The sequence below is a fragment of the Crocodylus siamensis genome, chromosome 8 (genome assembly GCF_052110815.1).
Source record: "Crocodylus siamensis isolate JL-2025a chromosome 8, ASM5211081v1, whole genome shotgun sequence".
In the NCBI taxonomy this organism is placed as follows: Eukaryota; Metazoa; Chordata; order Crocodylia; family Crocodylidae; genus Crocodylus; species Crocodylus siamensis.
In genome coordinates this window covers 55346376-55360360 of record NC_143402.1, presented here as the reverse complement: position 1 = coordinate 55360360, position 13985 = coordinate 55346376, and the positions used below count along the sequence as shown (strand labels likewise).

General features: G+C 48.8%; 1 long non-coding RNA gene across 1 annotated transcript; it reads left to right on the top strand.

The window, feature by feature from the left end:
- Positions 1–10727: 10727 nt before the first annotated feature.
- LOC149858631 (uncharacterized) lies at positions 10728–13609 on the top strand. Its single transcript, XR_016443893.1, has 4 exons — positions 10728–11027; positions 11119–11274; positions 11447–11605; positions 13536–13609. It is a non-coding gene; the product is annotated as an uncharacterized LOC149858631 (long non-coding RNA).
- The last annotated feature ends 376 nt before the right edge of the window (positions 13610–13985 follow it).

Below are 13985 nucleotides of genomic sequence, written 5' to 3'. Positions count from 1 at the left end.
ATTCCCACCATTGTGTCCCCTGTGCCATGTTCTCCACGGATTTTAACCCAGAGGGTCTCTAGTCGTCCACCCTGGACGCCAAGACATGTTTCTGAGTAAAGGTCAGACAATTGCTGATTTAAAAATATCCAATACTCACCTTCCCAAAGGGAGACACTGCCAGTTCCCACAAAAAGAGACCCTAATCTCCTCCATCTGTCTTTTACAAGCAAAGATCACAACTGGTCACCCTCTTCCCCTGAACACATCCTCTGCACTGATGGATGTTATGACCACTGGGACTTGCACCCAGAGCAGCCAAGCCAGTAGGCAGAGGCAAAGGCCACAGCACCATCAGACCCAGTCCAACCTGGTCCCTTTCATGGGGACATTGATGAGGAGTCTGTTGACCAAGAGGAACCTATAGGAAACACAAGCCTTAATAGGGGGACTATAAAACCCTTCCCACTTCCTGTGGGATTTGTCCCAGCAATAAAACTCCTGTGTGTGGTCCTGGATCTCTATCTTGCTCCAACCCAACTCCAGCCCTGTTCCTGGTTGCTCCTGCCTGATCCCAGCCTCACCATAATTCCTGCTCCTGCACTGTTCAGACCTCCTGGCTCTGATCTTCCATGCACCCTGACCATAATACCAGCTCAACCCTTGGTCTAATGACTTGGACTGCACCAGATGTGGTATCACCCCAGCCTGCCTATGGTGACTCATTAAGTGACCACCTACAGCCGAGTTAATCCTGACAGTGGGCAACAACAATTGAAACTCATCCACAGAAGCCAAACCAGAATGAGCTTCTCCCAACCCAAATTCAGACTCTGCAGCTGAAGTAGTGGTCCCCAAGATGTGCTGGATATGAGCAATTTTGTCTGAGAAGTAGGTGGCAGACTTGCCACAATGGACTGTCGATGACTCAGTTTCTGTGGAGACAACCTGGATTAACGGGCCATTCACCCTCTGGAACAGGCATAGTTTCATAGTTTCTAGGGCGTATCAGACTCCACTTTGCATGTGATGGCAGTGGAGAAGGAAAGCCCCTTTGCCATTGCCACTGCCATGGCAGAATCCTTGAAAGGGATCTCCTCTATGGTAGGTCATGTTTGGCATCTTTAGACTAGATGCTGTTTAGTTCTGGCTGCTTATCCTGTGACATTAGCTAATAGAATTTTGCTGAGGGGCTTGAAAAAAGATACTCTGATGACCTCTTCCTTCATCTTTCCAGGGGCTGAAGTCAGACTAACCACTCTTTGTTTCCCCAGACATGCCTTCTCTGCTTTTTTAAAGATAGGAGCCATATTTGTCCTTTTCCAGTCATCTGCAGCCCAGAAGCATAACAGCACGACCAGACGCAAGGGCAGCTGCCACACATATCAGCAGTGGCTGCTTCAAGGTTGTCACCACAACCTCCAGTGTGACTGTACAGCTGTGGCAACAGCCATTTTTTTTTCTGTCTCCCCTCCAAGTCATTGCCTGAGACAACAGTCCCAGTCATCCCGTCCTAGTTACATCACTGCTGGAACCTCACTTAATCCACACAAGTTCTCAGATATATTGTCAATAGCCCTCTAGTTACCTCAGCTAGTTCCTTGGGATAAAAGCTAAATTTAGCCCTGTTGACTTGAAAACACCCAACTTCTGTAAGAAATCCCTAACCTGTTCTTCCACTACGCTAGGTTGTTTATCTCCTTCCCTATCCTGCTGCCGGCTGTGCTTCTCATCTGGCAGCTGACCCCATTCATTAAGACCGAAGTAAAAAAGTCATTAAAAAATTCTGGGCTGCCTTTATTAGATTCCTTTTTGCATTAAGTGACCTACACTTTCCTTGGTCTTCCTCTTTCTTCTGCCATATTTGTAGAATACCTATTTGTTATCTGTTATGTCCTGTGCTTATGAACACCGCATGCCCCCAGAGGCTGGGGGGAGCACAGTGAACTTCCACAGGTGGTCGCAGCGCTGTCAGTGGTGGGAGCGTGGCAGTGGCAAATGGTGAGCTCCCACAGATGGCCATGGTACTGCCAGGGGCAAGGGGTGGCAGCAAACGGTGACTGCCCACAAGCAGCACCCGCAGTGTCAGCGGCATCTTTTTGCATGGGGTACACCACCATGCTCAGGGGGTGCACGTGCACCCACATGCACCACCTGCACATTGCCAATGCCTTTGCTGGATGCATCTTAGGAAAGCCAAGGCATGTGTTGATTTTTCTCCCTGCATGCCTGTGCTACACGTTTTGTGAGTTTCAACTCATTGGATAGCCTGCACTTCCTGTATTTTCTTCACATCAGGGTATCTTGCTCTTGCATACTTCATATGGCCTCACTAAAGTACAACTAACTCTCCTGGACTCCTTTTCCATGCAGACTTGCCTCCCAAGGGATCCCACCAGTCACCTGAAGTCTCCTTTTCTGAAGTATGGTGTCTTTATTCTGCCGCTGTCCTTCCTTCTTTTCCTGAGGAACCTGACTTCATCACTGCATGGTCACAGTCACCCAAGTTCCCTTCTACCATCATATTTTTAAGCAAATTCTTCTTTTCCATGAGCCTTTGGAACCAGACCAATATTGTTACTTAAGAAGAGGTCTCTTTCCCACCTACCCCCCCAAAAAACCCACCACTGGACTCTTAAAAAACTTAACCAAAAAGTTATTTCTGTACCAAAAATGTATGCCTTTCAGACTCTCCAGTGCTCCCACCACATTCCAACATTTCACCAACAACATTTTCTGGGATATCTTGGGTCAGTTTATGGTGGTCTAGCTGGATGATTCACATTTCCTCTGAATCCTAAGAAAGATATGACCATATCCACCTTGTTCTAGAATGGCTCCACTAGAACCATATGCATCAACATTAGAGAAGTGCAAGTTTGACTGTGCTACAGTGTTTTTTGGGGGCTATATCCTCAGTCCAGAAGGACTATGAATGGACCTCCACAAGATAACAGCTGCAATGAACTGTCCTCCCATCCCCCAAGCAATGTGTGGGGAATCCACTGGTTTTTGGGTTTCACAAAATTCTACCCTCAGAATTTTTCCAGGAGGGTCAGCCCCATACAACTGCTTCTCAAAAAGGGTCTGGTTCCAATGGATGCCAGCTTGATCTGCATTTGACTTCCAAAAGTGGGCTTTTACCTTTGCACCAGTCTTGGTGCATCCAAACCCAGCCCTCCCTTTTAGAGTAGAAAAAGATGCTTCTAACTTTGCCACCAGAGCAGTACTATACCAGCTCCAGGGGGCTCAGAAACAGCTATACCCATATGTTTTCTACTCCCAGAAGATGATCCCTCCCCAGACTAACTGTGACATTTGAAACAAGGAACTGTTGGCCATCAAAGAGACCTTTATAAAGTGGAGCCATGATTTGGAGGGATCCTGACACCCACTAGGGTCCTGACCAACCACAAGAGTCTGCAGGACCTCCACTCAGCAAGGAATCTCAGTCAGTGACAAGCGAATGCAGAAGGCAATCTAGTCATGGATGATGCAGAGAAGGCTGAAGTACTTAGTACCTTTTTTACTTCAGTGTTTGTGAAGAAATCAGCTACCAGATGACTTGGGAAATAGCAGCCAAGATTGGGAAGGAGACAAAGAGCCTCAAGCAGTGAAAGAGCAGGCTAGGGATTACTTAGAGAAGCTTTCAAGTCGGTAGGGATGGATGGGATACACCCTAGAATACTGAAGGAATTGGCTGAAGTAATTTCAGACCTATTTGCTATCTTCTTTGAGAACTCAGGGAGGTTGGGTGAGGTCCCAGGTGATTGGACAAGAGCAAATATAGTACCCCTATTTAAGGAAGGAAAAATAAAGGAGGATCTGGGGAATTACAGACCAGTCAGTTTGACCTCAATAATTACAGGGCAGGTCCTCAAAGAATCTATTGTGATGCACCTAGAGGAAATCAAAAATATCAGGAACAGTCAGCAAGGATTCATTAAGAGAAAATTATGCCTGACCAACCTGATAGTCCAAAACCAATGAGACAAAATTCAACAAGGACAAATGCAAAACCCTGTACTTTGGATGGAATAATTGCATGCACAAATACAGATTAGGGAGTGATTAGACAGGCTGCAGTACTGCAGCAATGGTCCTCAGGGTTATAGTGGACCATAAGCTGAATATGAGCCAATAGTGTGGTCTCATTGCAAAAAGAGCCAAGAGCCAACTAGGCTATATTAACAGGAATGTAACTTACCATACAAGGGAAGTGATTCTTCCACTCTCATGCTGCTGAGGCCTCACCTGAAGTACTGTGTTCAGTTTGGACCCCACTTTTCAAGCATGATGAGTACAGATTGGAAAGAGTCCAGTGGACAGCAACAAAAATTATTAGAGGCCTGGCAAGACTGAGGGGGGATTTCATAACAGTCTTCTACTACCTAAGGACAATTATGCAAAGGATTGAGATGTGCTTTTCTCCATGGATGCAGGGGACAGGACTAGGAGCAAGGGCTGCAAATTTAAATTGGAGATTAGGAGGAACTTTCAGACTATGAAGGTGGTCACACATAGGAACAAGCTATTGGGAGAAGTTGCGGAAATTTTCAAGAATAGGATAGACAGACAGACACTTGCCTGGGTTGCTTTAGTCAGGGATGATCTCATCTGCCTTGAGCAGGGGCTGGACTAGGTGACCTCAAGGAAGTCCCTTCCAGCCCCACTGTCCAATGGTTCTAAGACACTACAAACCGCATGCCACCGCTTTCTCACCCGCAGCCAGGTCAGCAGCTCCTCAGCCAAGAGCTGACGCCTTAGCAGCAGCCATGAAAGGGTTAATCCTGAACTGCATCTCTGCTGCTTCCTGCCTGGAAGGGACTGAATGGGTCTCATTGAGGCCTTGCAGACTTGAATTTAGGCTTAACCAAGCCCAGGACTGGTTTGGGGGCTTAATTAGGCCCAGGGTTGATTTGAGGGAGGATTCATTAGGCCAAAGACTGACTTGTAATTCAGAAAGTTCATGAGCCTTTGGGATCTATGGACCTGAGAGTCCACCAGCAGTTGGTTGCGTGGTCCTCCAGCCAGTGATCTCAGCTAGGCCAGACTTGGCAAAAATAGGGAGTTTTCCTAAGGAGTTGCCATGAGAAAAGCAGCTTTTTTGGAAGCTGGTGACTGGTGCCCTAATGTTTAGCTAGTGTCTGGTGCACGTGTGGCATTATTATTATTATTATTAATATTATTATTATTATTGGCCCCCCACCCTTTCCCTGAAGTGACTGATTAACAGGGCTTGCTCTGTGTGAGGCTGTCCCCCGGGAGCCAAGAAGGCACAAATGGCAACTGGGTCAGCAGCTGTCACCTGCATGGGATATGCTACATTTGTGTTCCTCCTGGAGGGTCAAGACCACGTAATCTGCACCAAGTATAAATTGGTGTCTGCCCTGGAGAAAGATTCAAAGGTTGGAAACAGGTATTCACGCAGCATTTTATCAAGAAAAATGAAAATTATTTGGACAGGTGTTATGAGAGGCCAGCACTGGAGAGACAAAGGGAAAAAAGAGGTGGCAGCATGCAACTACTAGAAGAAAGAGGGTCCCCAAAATTCAAGAGGAACAGATTTAAGTTAGCAGCTGCTTTCAGGAGAACAGAAAGTACAGGGCCCCAAGGAGAGGGGGTCTAAAACCGCTGCACCAAGAAGGAAGAGAAGGGAAGAGTGGTGGTAGTTAGTGACTCCCCAGTGGGAGACAAAAGCACCAGTTTGTCATCCAGGACATCACAGAACTGGACTGTCAGAGCTCATGCATCCCTCAGACCTACCCTTTCCTGCTTGTCCATAAAAGCACCAACTATGGTCATTTATACACATGCTCCAGGAGTGTGTGTGTGGGGGGGGGGGGACTTTAATTAGAACGGCTCCAAGAGCCACTCTAATTAAAGTACCCAGAGCATCACATGGATCAGCATCCCTGAGTGGAAAAATGGTGGAAGGGTTGCTTTAACTAAAGCTTGTAAAATGAGCTTTAGTTAAAGTGCCCCCGCTGCCATTTTTCAGCATGGGCACTGAAACACGTGATGCAAAAGTCTGCTGGAGCATGGTAATTACAGTTTTGATTAATCAGGTCTGCTCTGATGCACTGTAATTATATCACATCCAAGCAGCCTCACTGTACATGTATAGGCATCCATTGATGCCAGATATAACACTGAGGAGATCAGAGGATACTACAAGGCTCTTGGCAGGAGGGTATGTGTTCTCATCAGTCCTTTCAGTAGAAGATAGAGATGGCAGGTTGGCGAGAAGCCTTTGGATTCTTTGCCAATGGACAAATGTTCTGGAGAGGAGAACTGCTATCAATATATGGGATCCATCCAAATTGGAAAGAACTGGCAATAAAACTTTTGGGTATCCTCTGGCCAACCTAGTAAGGAGGCCTTTTAAATAGGTTCCATAGGGGACGGTGAACAAAACCCTCAAGCAACAAAGCAAATAATCCAGAGGGGAAATGACTGGAAGAAGCAGCTCAATTGTGAAATAGGGCCGGAAATCTACAGTTCAGCAACAAGTAATGCAAAAGGGAAATAAATAGGTTGAAATGAAAAATATATCCAATGTATGTTTATAAATGTGAGCAGTCTGGGGATTAAACAAGATCAGCAGGAAGGCACAGCCTGTGAAAAGAACTATGACCTGATTTGTATCACGCCACAGAGACCTAATAGAACAGCTTTTATGTCTGGAACATCAACACTGAAGGTTGCACTCTGTTTCAGAAGGACAGAGTTGGGAAAAAGGGAGTGCTATCACCTTGCATGTCAAAAACATATACACTAGTTCCCTGATTCAGAAGGAAGAAGATAAAAGATCAGAATGTATCTGGGTGAAGATAAAAGGTGAAAGATAGAACAACAATATAATGGTGGGGATTTATTGTAGGCCACAAAGTCAGGAAGAAGTGGGTGAGGCACTCTCCAAGGAGGTGACAACATTATTCAAAAGCTATGAGATGGTACTGATGAGAGACTTCACAATTCTGGACATCTGCTAGAACAGGGGTTTCCAAATGGTGGTACATGTTCTCCTGGAGGTATGCAAGACATCTCTGGGGGGGGTACATGGGAGAAATTTTGTAATGGATTTAATTTTCATAGATTTCATAGACATTAGGGCTGGAAGGGACCTCAGAAGATCATCACGTCCAGCCCCTGCTTCAGGGGCAGGAAGTCAGCTAGGGTCAAAGGATCCCAGCAAGATAAATATCCAAATGTTTCTTAAAGGAGTCCAGAGTAGGTGCTTGCACCACCTCTGGAGGGAGTCTATTCCAGGCCCTGGGGGCTTGGACAGTAAAGAAGTTTTTCCTTATGTCCAGCCTAAAATGGTCTTGAAGAAGTTTGTGACCGTCTGACCTTGTCATCCCTTGGGGCGCTCTGGTGAACAGGTGTTCCTCCAGATACTGATGTACACCCCTTATATACTTATAGGCAGCCACCAGGTCACCCCAGAGCCTGTGCTTTTCCAGGATGAAGTGTCCCGTGGCTGCCAGCCTCTCATCATAAGGCCTGTTCTCTTGCTCTCTGATAATGCACATGGCTCTCCTCTGAAGTCTCTCAAGCTTTTCCACATCCTTTTTAAACTGTGGAGACCAGAATTGGATGCAGTACTCCAGCTGTGGCCTCACCAAGGCCAAGTACAACAGAAAGATGACATCCTGGGATTTGCTTGAGAAGCATCTATGGATGCAAGCCAGAGTTTTGCTTGCTTTACCAGCTATAACATCGCATTGGCAGTTCATGTTCATCTTGCGGTCAATTATAACCCCAAGTCCCTTTCGGCCATGGTGCTAGTGAGCGTAGCACTGCCGAGCCTATAAGCATGATGTGGGGATTTTTTTCCCCAAGGTGGAATACCTTGCATTTTTCGGTATTGAACGTCATCAGGTTTATATCCGCCCACTTTCTAAGCTTATCCAAGTCAGCCTGGATCACTAGCCTATCCTTAGGTGTGGACACTATGCCCCAAAGTTTAATGGCATCAGAAAACTTGGCCAGTGCGCTTCTGACACCAATGTCCACATCATTGATAAAGATGTTAAAGAGAACCAGTCCAAGGATGAATCCTTGGGGGGCATCACTGGTCATGGAGGGCAATAATGATTCACTTCCATTGACACCATTCCCGGGCTGGAGTAGGTATGGATTCCCTTGGGTGCCCTAACCTGCTGGTTATGCAGTAGTTGCCTAGTGGGCTTGCACTGGCGGTTGTCCACCCATCCCCTGGCAGGCTTAGTTTAAAGCCGACCAGGGAATGGGTGGATAACCGTCAGTGCAAGCCCACTAGGCAACTACTATCATGGGATAAACCACTTGGGGGGATTGGCAAAAGTCATTTTTTTCAACTGTGTGCCAAGCCCCCCGCCTTCTTCCTCTTCTTCTCTTTTCCTCCCTCCTCACATAAAAATTTTGCAGAAGGAACTCACCAGGGACGAGCCCACAGGCCAGTAAGGAGTAAAGTGAACTGACTGATGGTCTCCAAATAACATTTTTTATATATATGTTTATTTTTGTTACATTTTGTATTTATTTTATTTTTATATAGATTGTCAACTTGTACATAGTTATTTTTGCTATTCATTTTTGTTTCAGTAAAGTTTTTTGTTCTACTATATAATAGATGTGTCATGTTTTCTTTGGGATGGTTGGGTTTGTTTTCAGAGACCGTGCCTGCCTCAGTAGTGAGGAAGCTGTGCTTGGTCGGTTTTAAGTCATGGTATTACTGGAAAGACTGGCGAGGAGTTGCAGGGTGAGCTTGTTAAGGGTGCGGACCAGCAATCAATTCCATTGAGAAATCGCAATAAAGCTAAAACAGTATGGACTTTCTACCCCCTATTAAATCTTTGGGCCCCCATGCCACCTATAGTGTATTCCCTCATGTTATGTACCCAAATCTGAATTAGGTGGTAGGTACATGGTCAGTAACCAGGTGCAGGGCAAGAAGACTATATGAAATGAGCCTGCAGAACTTGTGTGAATTGAGCTCATGCTCGGGCCAAAGCCAGTGAAGAAGCCACAGCTTCTGCCACTGCAGTGGTCAAAGCTAACCAGGAGGTGGGTAAGAGGTCTAAGGCAGAGACCAGGCAAAGCAACCAAGAAGGCCACCACAATTCAGAGGAGAAACTCAAGCTTTTTGTGGGGAAGAAGGCACCACCTGCAACCCGAGACTTCTGCCACAGCAAGGATAGCTCACGATCACAGCTTACTTGGTGGTCAGCAGTGACTCCAAAAACACAAGGGTGCAACGCAGAGGTGTCATAAGGCACAGGGCAAGTGGGGCAAAGAGGTCTTGGCCAGCGACTTCATAGATTTCATAGACATCAGGGCTGGAAGGGACCTCGGGAGATCATCGAGTCCAGCCCCCTGCCCAAAGGGCAGGAAGTCAGCTGGGGTCATAGGATCCCAGCAAGATAAGCATCCAATTTACCCTTGAAGGTTTTCAATGTAGGTGCTTGAACCACCTCCGCTGGCAGACTGTTCCAGACCCTGGGGGCTCAGACAGTAAAGAAATTCTTCCTTATGTCCAGCCTGAAATGGTCTTGCAGGAGTTTGTGACTGTTCAACCTTGTCATCCCTTGGGGCGCTCTGGTGAACAAACGTTCCCCCAGATCCTGGTGGTCACCCCTGATAAACTTATAGGTGGCCATCAGATCACCCCTGAGCCTACGGTCTTCCAGGCTAAAGAGTCCCATGGCTCTCAGCCTGTCATCGTAAGATCTGTTTTCCTGACCTTTGATCATGCGCGTGGCTCTCCTCTGGACTCTCTCAAGCTTCTCCACATCCTTTTTGAACTGTGGAGCCCAAAACTGGACGCAGTACTCCAGCTGCGGCCTCACCAAGGCCGAGTACAAGGGGAGAATGACGTCCCGGGATTTGCTCCAGAAGCATCTATGGATGCAAGCCAGCGTTTTGGTTGCTTTACTAGCCACAGCATCGCATTGCAGGCTCATGTTCATCTTGTGGTCAATGATGACCCCCAAGACTCTTTCTTCTGTAGTGCTATCCAACGTAGCACTGCCGAGCCTGTAAGGAAGCTGCAGGTTTTTCCTCCCAAGGTGGAGATCCTTGCATTTTTTAGTGTTAAACACCATCAGCTTCTCGTCCGCCCATTTGCTGAGCTTGTCCAGGTCAGTCTGGATCACCCGCCTATCTTCTGGCGTGGATGCTTTGCCCCAAAGTTTGGTGTCATCGGCAAACTTGGCCAGTCCACTCCTGACTCCAATGTCCACATCATTAATGAAGATGTTGAACAGTATGGGTCCAAGGACAGAGCCTTGAGGGACCCCACTGGTCACAGGGCACCACGATGAGTGACTGCCATCAATTACAACCCTCTGGGTCCGACCACGAAGCCAATTTCCCAGCCAGCAGATTGTGGTGGAGCCAAGGCCACAACTGGCCAGTTTGGCCAAGAGGTGATCATGGGATACCAGATCAAAAGATTTTTTGAAGTCAAGATATATGACATCAATCTCATCTCCCTCGTTCAGGTGATAGGTCACCCGGTCATAGAAGGAAATGAGATTGGTCAAACAAGACCTACCCGCAACAAACCCGTGCTGGCTATCCCTTAGGATGTTAGCCTGGGCCAGTCCATCAAGGATGGCCTCCTTAATAAACTTTTCTAAGATCTTCCCCAGGATAGAAGTCAGGCTAATGGGGGACAAGGCTAACCGGGGCTGGTCTGAGGCCTCCACCCAGACCGAGCCCATGGGGAAGCTGATGTCCCCCTACCTCCCAGCTTGCGGGGGATCCCCAGCAGGGCCGGGGGGGGCAGAGATTGGGAGCCCCCACACCTGTCCGGCAGGTGCCCGGCTTAGGGCTCTGGAGGCACAGGTGAGGGAGCTCCGGGAGGAGGTTAGCAGGCTGAGGGGGATCAGGGAGGCGGAGGAGGAAATTGACAGTTATTTCCTTTCCCTGCAGGACCAGGCACCCAAGGAAGAAGCAGCCCAGGGAAGGACCTCCACGGCAGAGTGGCAGACGGTCACAGCCAGGACCGGAGCGGCTCGCAGCGAGCAGGTACAAGCTTCTCCAGTCCGACTGGAGAACAGGTACGAGGCCTTGGCGACTCTGCAGGAGATGGAAAGGGAGGAGGAAACCCTTGGGCAGGAAGAAATGCCACATTCTTCACATTCCAAACAGATCAAGAGATCCGAGAGGACCCAGAAGAGGAGGAGACGCGTGCTCGTCATAGGCGATTCCATCCTGAGAGGTATGGAAGGGCCCATTTGTCGCCAGGACCCTTCAGCACGAGAGGTCTACTGCCTGCCTGGAGCTAAGATTCAGGATGTGACGGAGGTAATCCAGGCCAGGATCAAGCCCACCGATTACTACCCCATGGTCCTTGTCCATGTGGGTACTAATGATGCGGCCAGGAGAACCCCCGATCACCTGATGGCGGACTACCAGGCTCTCGGCAGCGTGCTGAGGGAATTTGGTGCACAGGTGGTATTCTCTTCCATCCTACCAGTGAACGGACGTGGAAGACGGCATGAGAACTGCATCCGAGAGACCAACTGGCGGCTTCGGCAGTGGTGTCTCGAGGCAGGCTTCGGCTTCCTGGACAATGACCCACACATTACAACGAGGGACATGCTCAGCTGGGATGGGCTTCACCTGTCCCCCAAAGGTAAGCGTGTGTTTTCTTCCAGGTTGGCGGATCTCCTCCGGCGGGCTTTAAACTAGGCTCGTCGGGGGGAGGGGAAGATGAGGGTGGGGGAGGCTGTGGACCACCAAACCAGGTGGCACCCACAAGGACAGCCCAGCCTGAAGAAAGAGAGCTTTGGGAACGTGAAAGGCAGGGGGTGGACAGCAATACGGCACAGGTAAGGAACGGGAAGGTTAGGGACAAAAAGCCCTTTAGGACTTGGAGCGAGGGGGTAGCAAAAGCACCAGTCACAGGGCTCAAGTGCCTATATACTAATGCTAGGAGCATGGGGAACAAGCAGGATGAACTAGCGCTCCTGGTTGCACTAAACGACTACGACTTAGTGGGGCTGACGGAAACCTGGTGGGATCCATCCCACGACTGGGCGGTACATATTGAGGGCTATAGATTGTACAGAAAGGACAGAGTGGGGAAAAGGGGGGGAGGGGTTGCGCTCTATGTTAAGGAGCAATATACATCAACCCTCATCAAGACAGAATCAAAGGATGAGGAAGTAGAAGGACTGTGGGTTAGGCTACATGGGGGGCAAGGAGAAAAGGATTTGGTGGTAGGGGTCTGCTACAGACCCCCACATCAAGGGGAAGAAATAGATTTGGGGCTCCTGAGGCAACTCTCAGAGACCATAAAAGCTAAAGAGGCGGTGGTCATGGGGGACCTAAACTACCCGGACATCTGCTGGGAGACACAGACAGCAAAGTCCCACCGTTCACGCAGGTTTCTAACCTGTGTACAGGACCTCCACCTGACGCAGGAGGTACATGGTCCCACTAGGGGGAATGCCTTACTGGATCTGGTATTGGCAACGGGGGATGACATAGTAGGGGACCTACAGATCGGTAGCCATCTGGGGGACAGTGATCACCTAAAAGTACAATTCAACATAAGGCGTCGAGTGGGTAAGGTAACCAGTAGGGTGAACGTGCTGGACTTTAGGAAAGCTGATTTCAGCAAACTCAGGCGATTAGTGAAGGATGCACTGCAGAGTAGCAGTTTTGAAACGATGGGAGCCCAAGAAGGGTGGCTGTGCCTTAAGGAAGCTATCCTTCTCGCACAAAGCGAGACGATCCCCGTGCGAGGTAAAAGAGGGAAAGGGGCCAGGAGGCTTCCCTGGCTGACCAGAGAAATCCAGGGCAGACTAAGGGCCAAAAGGGGAGCACATAAAAAGTGGAAACAGGAAGAGATCACCAAAGAGGAATATACCTCTTCTGCTCGTGCTTGTAGGGAGGCAGTTAGACAGGCCAAAGCTACCATGGAGCTGAGGATGGCAACCCAAGTAAAAGACAATAAGAAATTGTTTTTTAGATATATAGGGAGTAAAAGGAAGGCCCAGGGAGGAATAGGACCCCTGCTAAATGGGCAGAAACAATTGGTGACGGACAGAGGGGACAAGGCTGAACTCCTCAACGAGTTCTTCGCCTCAGTGTTCCTAAGTGAGAGGCATGACAAGTCTCTCACTGGGAGTGTAGGGAGGCAGCAGCAAGGCACCAGACTTCCATGCGTGGACCCTGAGGTGGTGCAGGGTCACTTGGAGGAACTGGATGCCTTTAAGTCGGCAGGCCCGGATGAGCTCCATCCGAGGGTACTGAAGGCACTGGCCGACATCATTGCAGAGCCACTGGCGGGAATATTTGAACGCTCGTGGCGCACGGGTCAAGTCCCGGAGGACTGGAAAAGGGCCAATGTGGTTCCCATTTTCAAGAAGGGGAGGAAGGAGGACCCGGGTAACTATAGGCCAGTCAGTCTCACCTCCATCCTTGGCAAAATCTTTGAGAAAATCATCAAGGCTCACATTTGTGAGAGCCTGGCAGGACAAATTATGCTGAGGGGAAACCAGCACGGGTTCGTGGCAGGTAGATCATGCCTGACCAATCTAGTCTCTTTTTATGACCAGGTCACAAAACGCCTCGACGCAGGAGGAGGGGTGGATGTCGTATACTTGGACTTCAGGAAGGCCTTTGACACGGTATCCCACCCCATACTGGTGAACAAGTTAAAGGGCTGTGACTTGGATGACTGCACAGTCCGGTGGGTGGAGAATTGGCTGGAGGGTCGCACCCAGAGAGTCGTGGTGGATGGGTCGGTTTCGACCTGGAAGAGTGTGGGCAGTGGGGTCCCGCAGGGCTCGGTGCTTGGACCGATACTCTTTAATGTCTTCATCAGCGACTTGGACGAGGGGGTGAAATGTACTCTGTCCAAGTTTGCAGATGACACTAAGCTATGGGGCGAAGTGGACACGCCGGAGGGCAGGGAACAGCTGCAAGCAGACCTGGACAGGTTAGACAAGTGGGCAGAAAACAACAGAATGCAGTTCAACAAGGAGATGCAAAGTGCTGCATCTAGG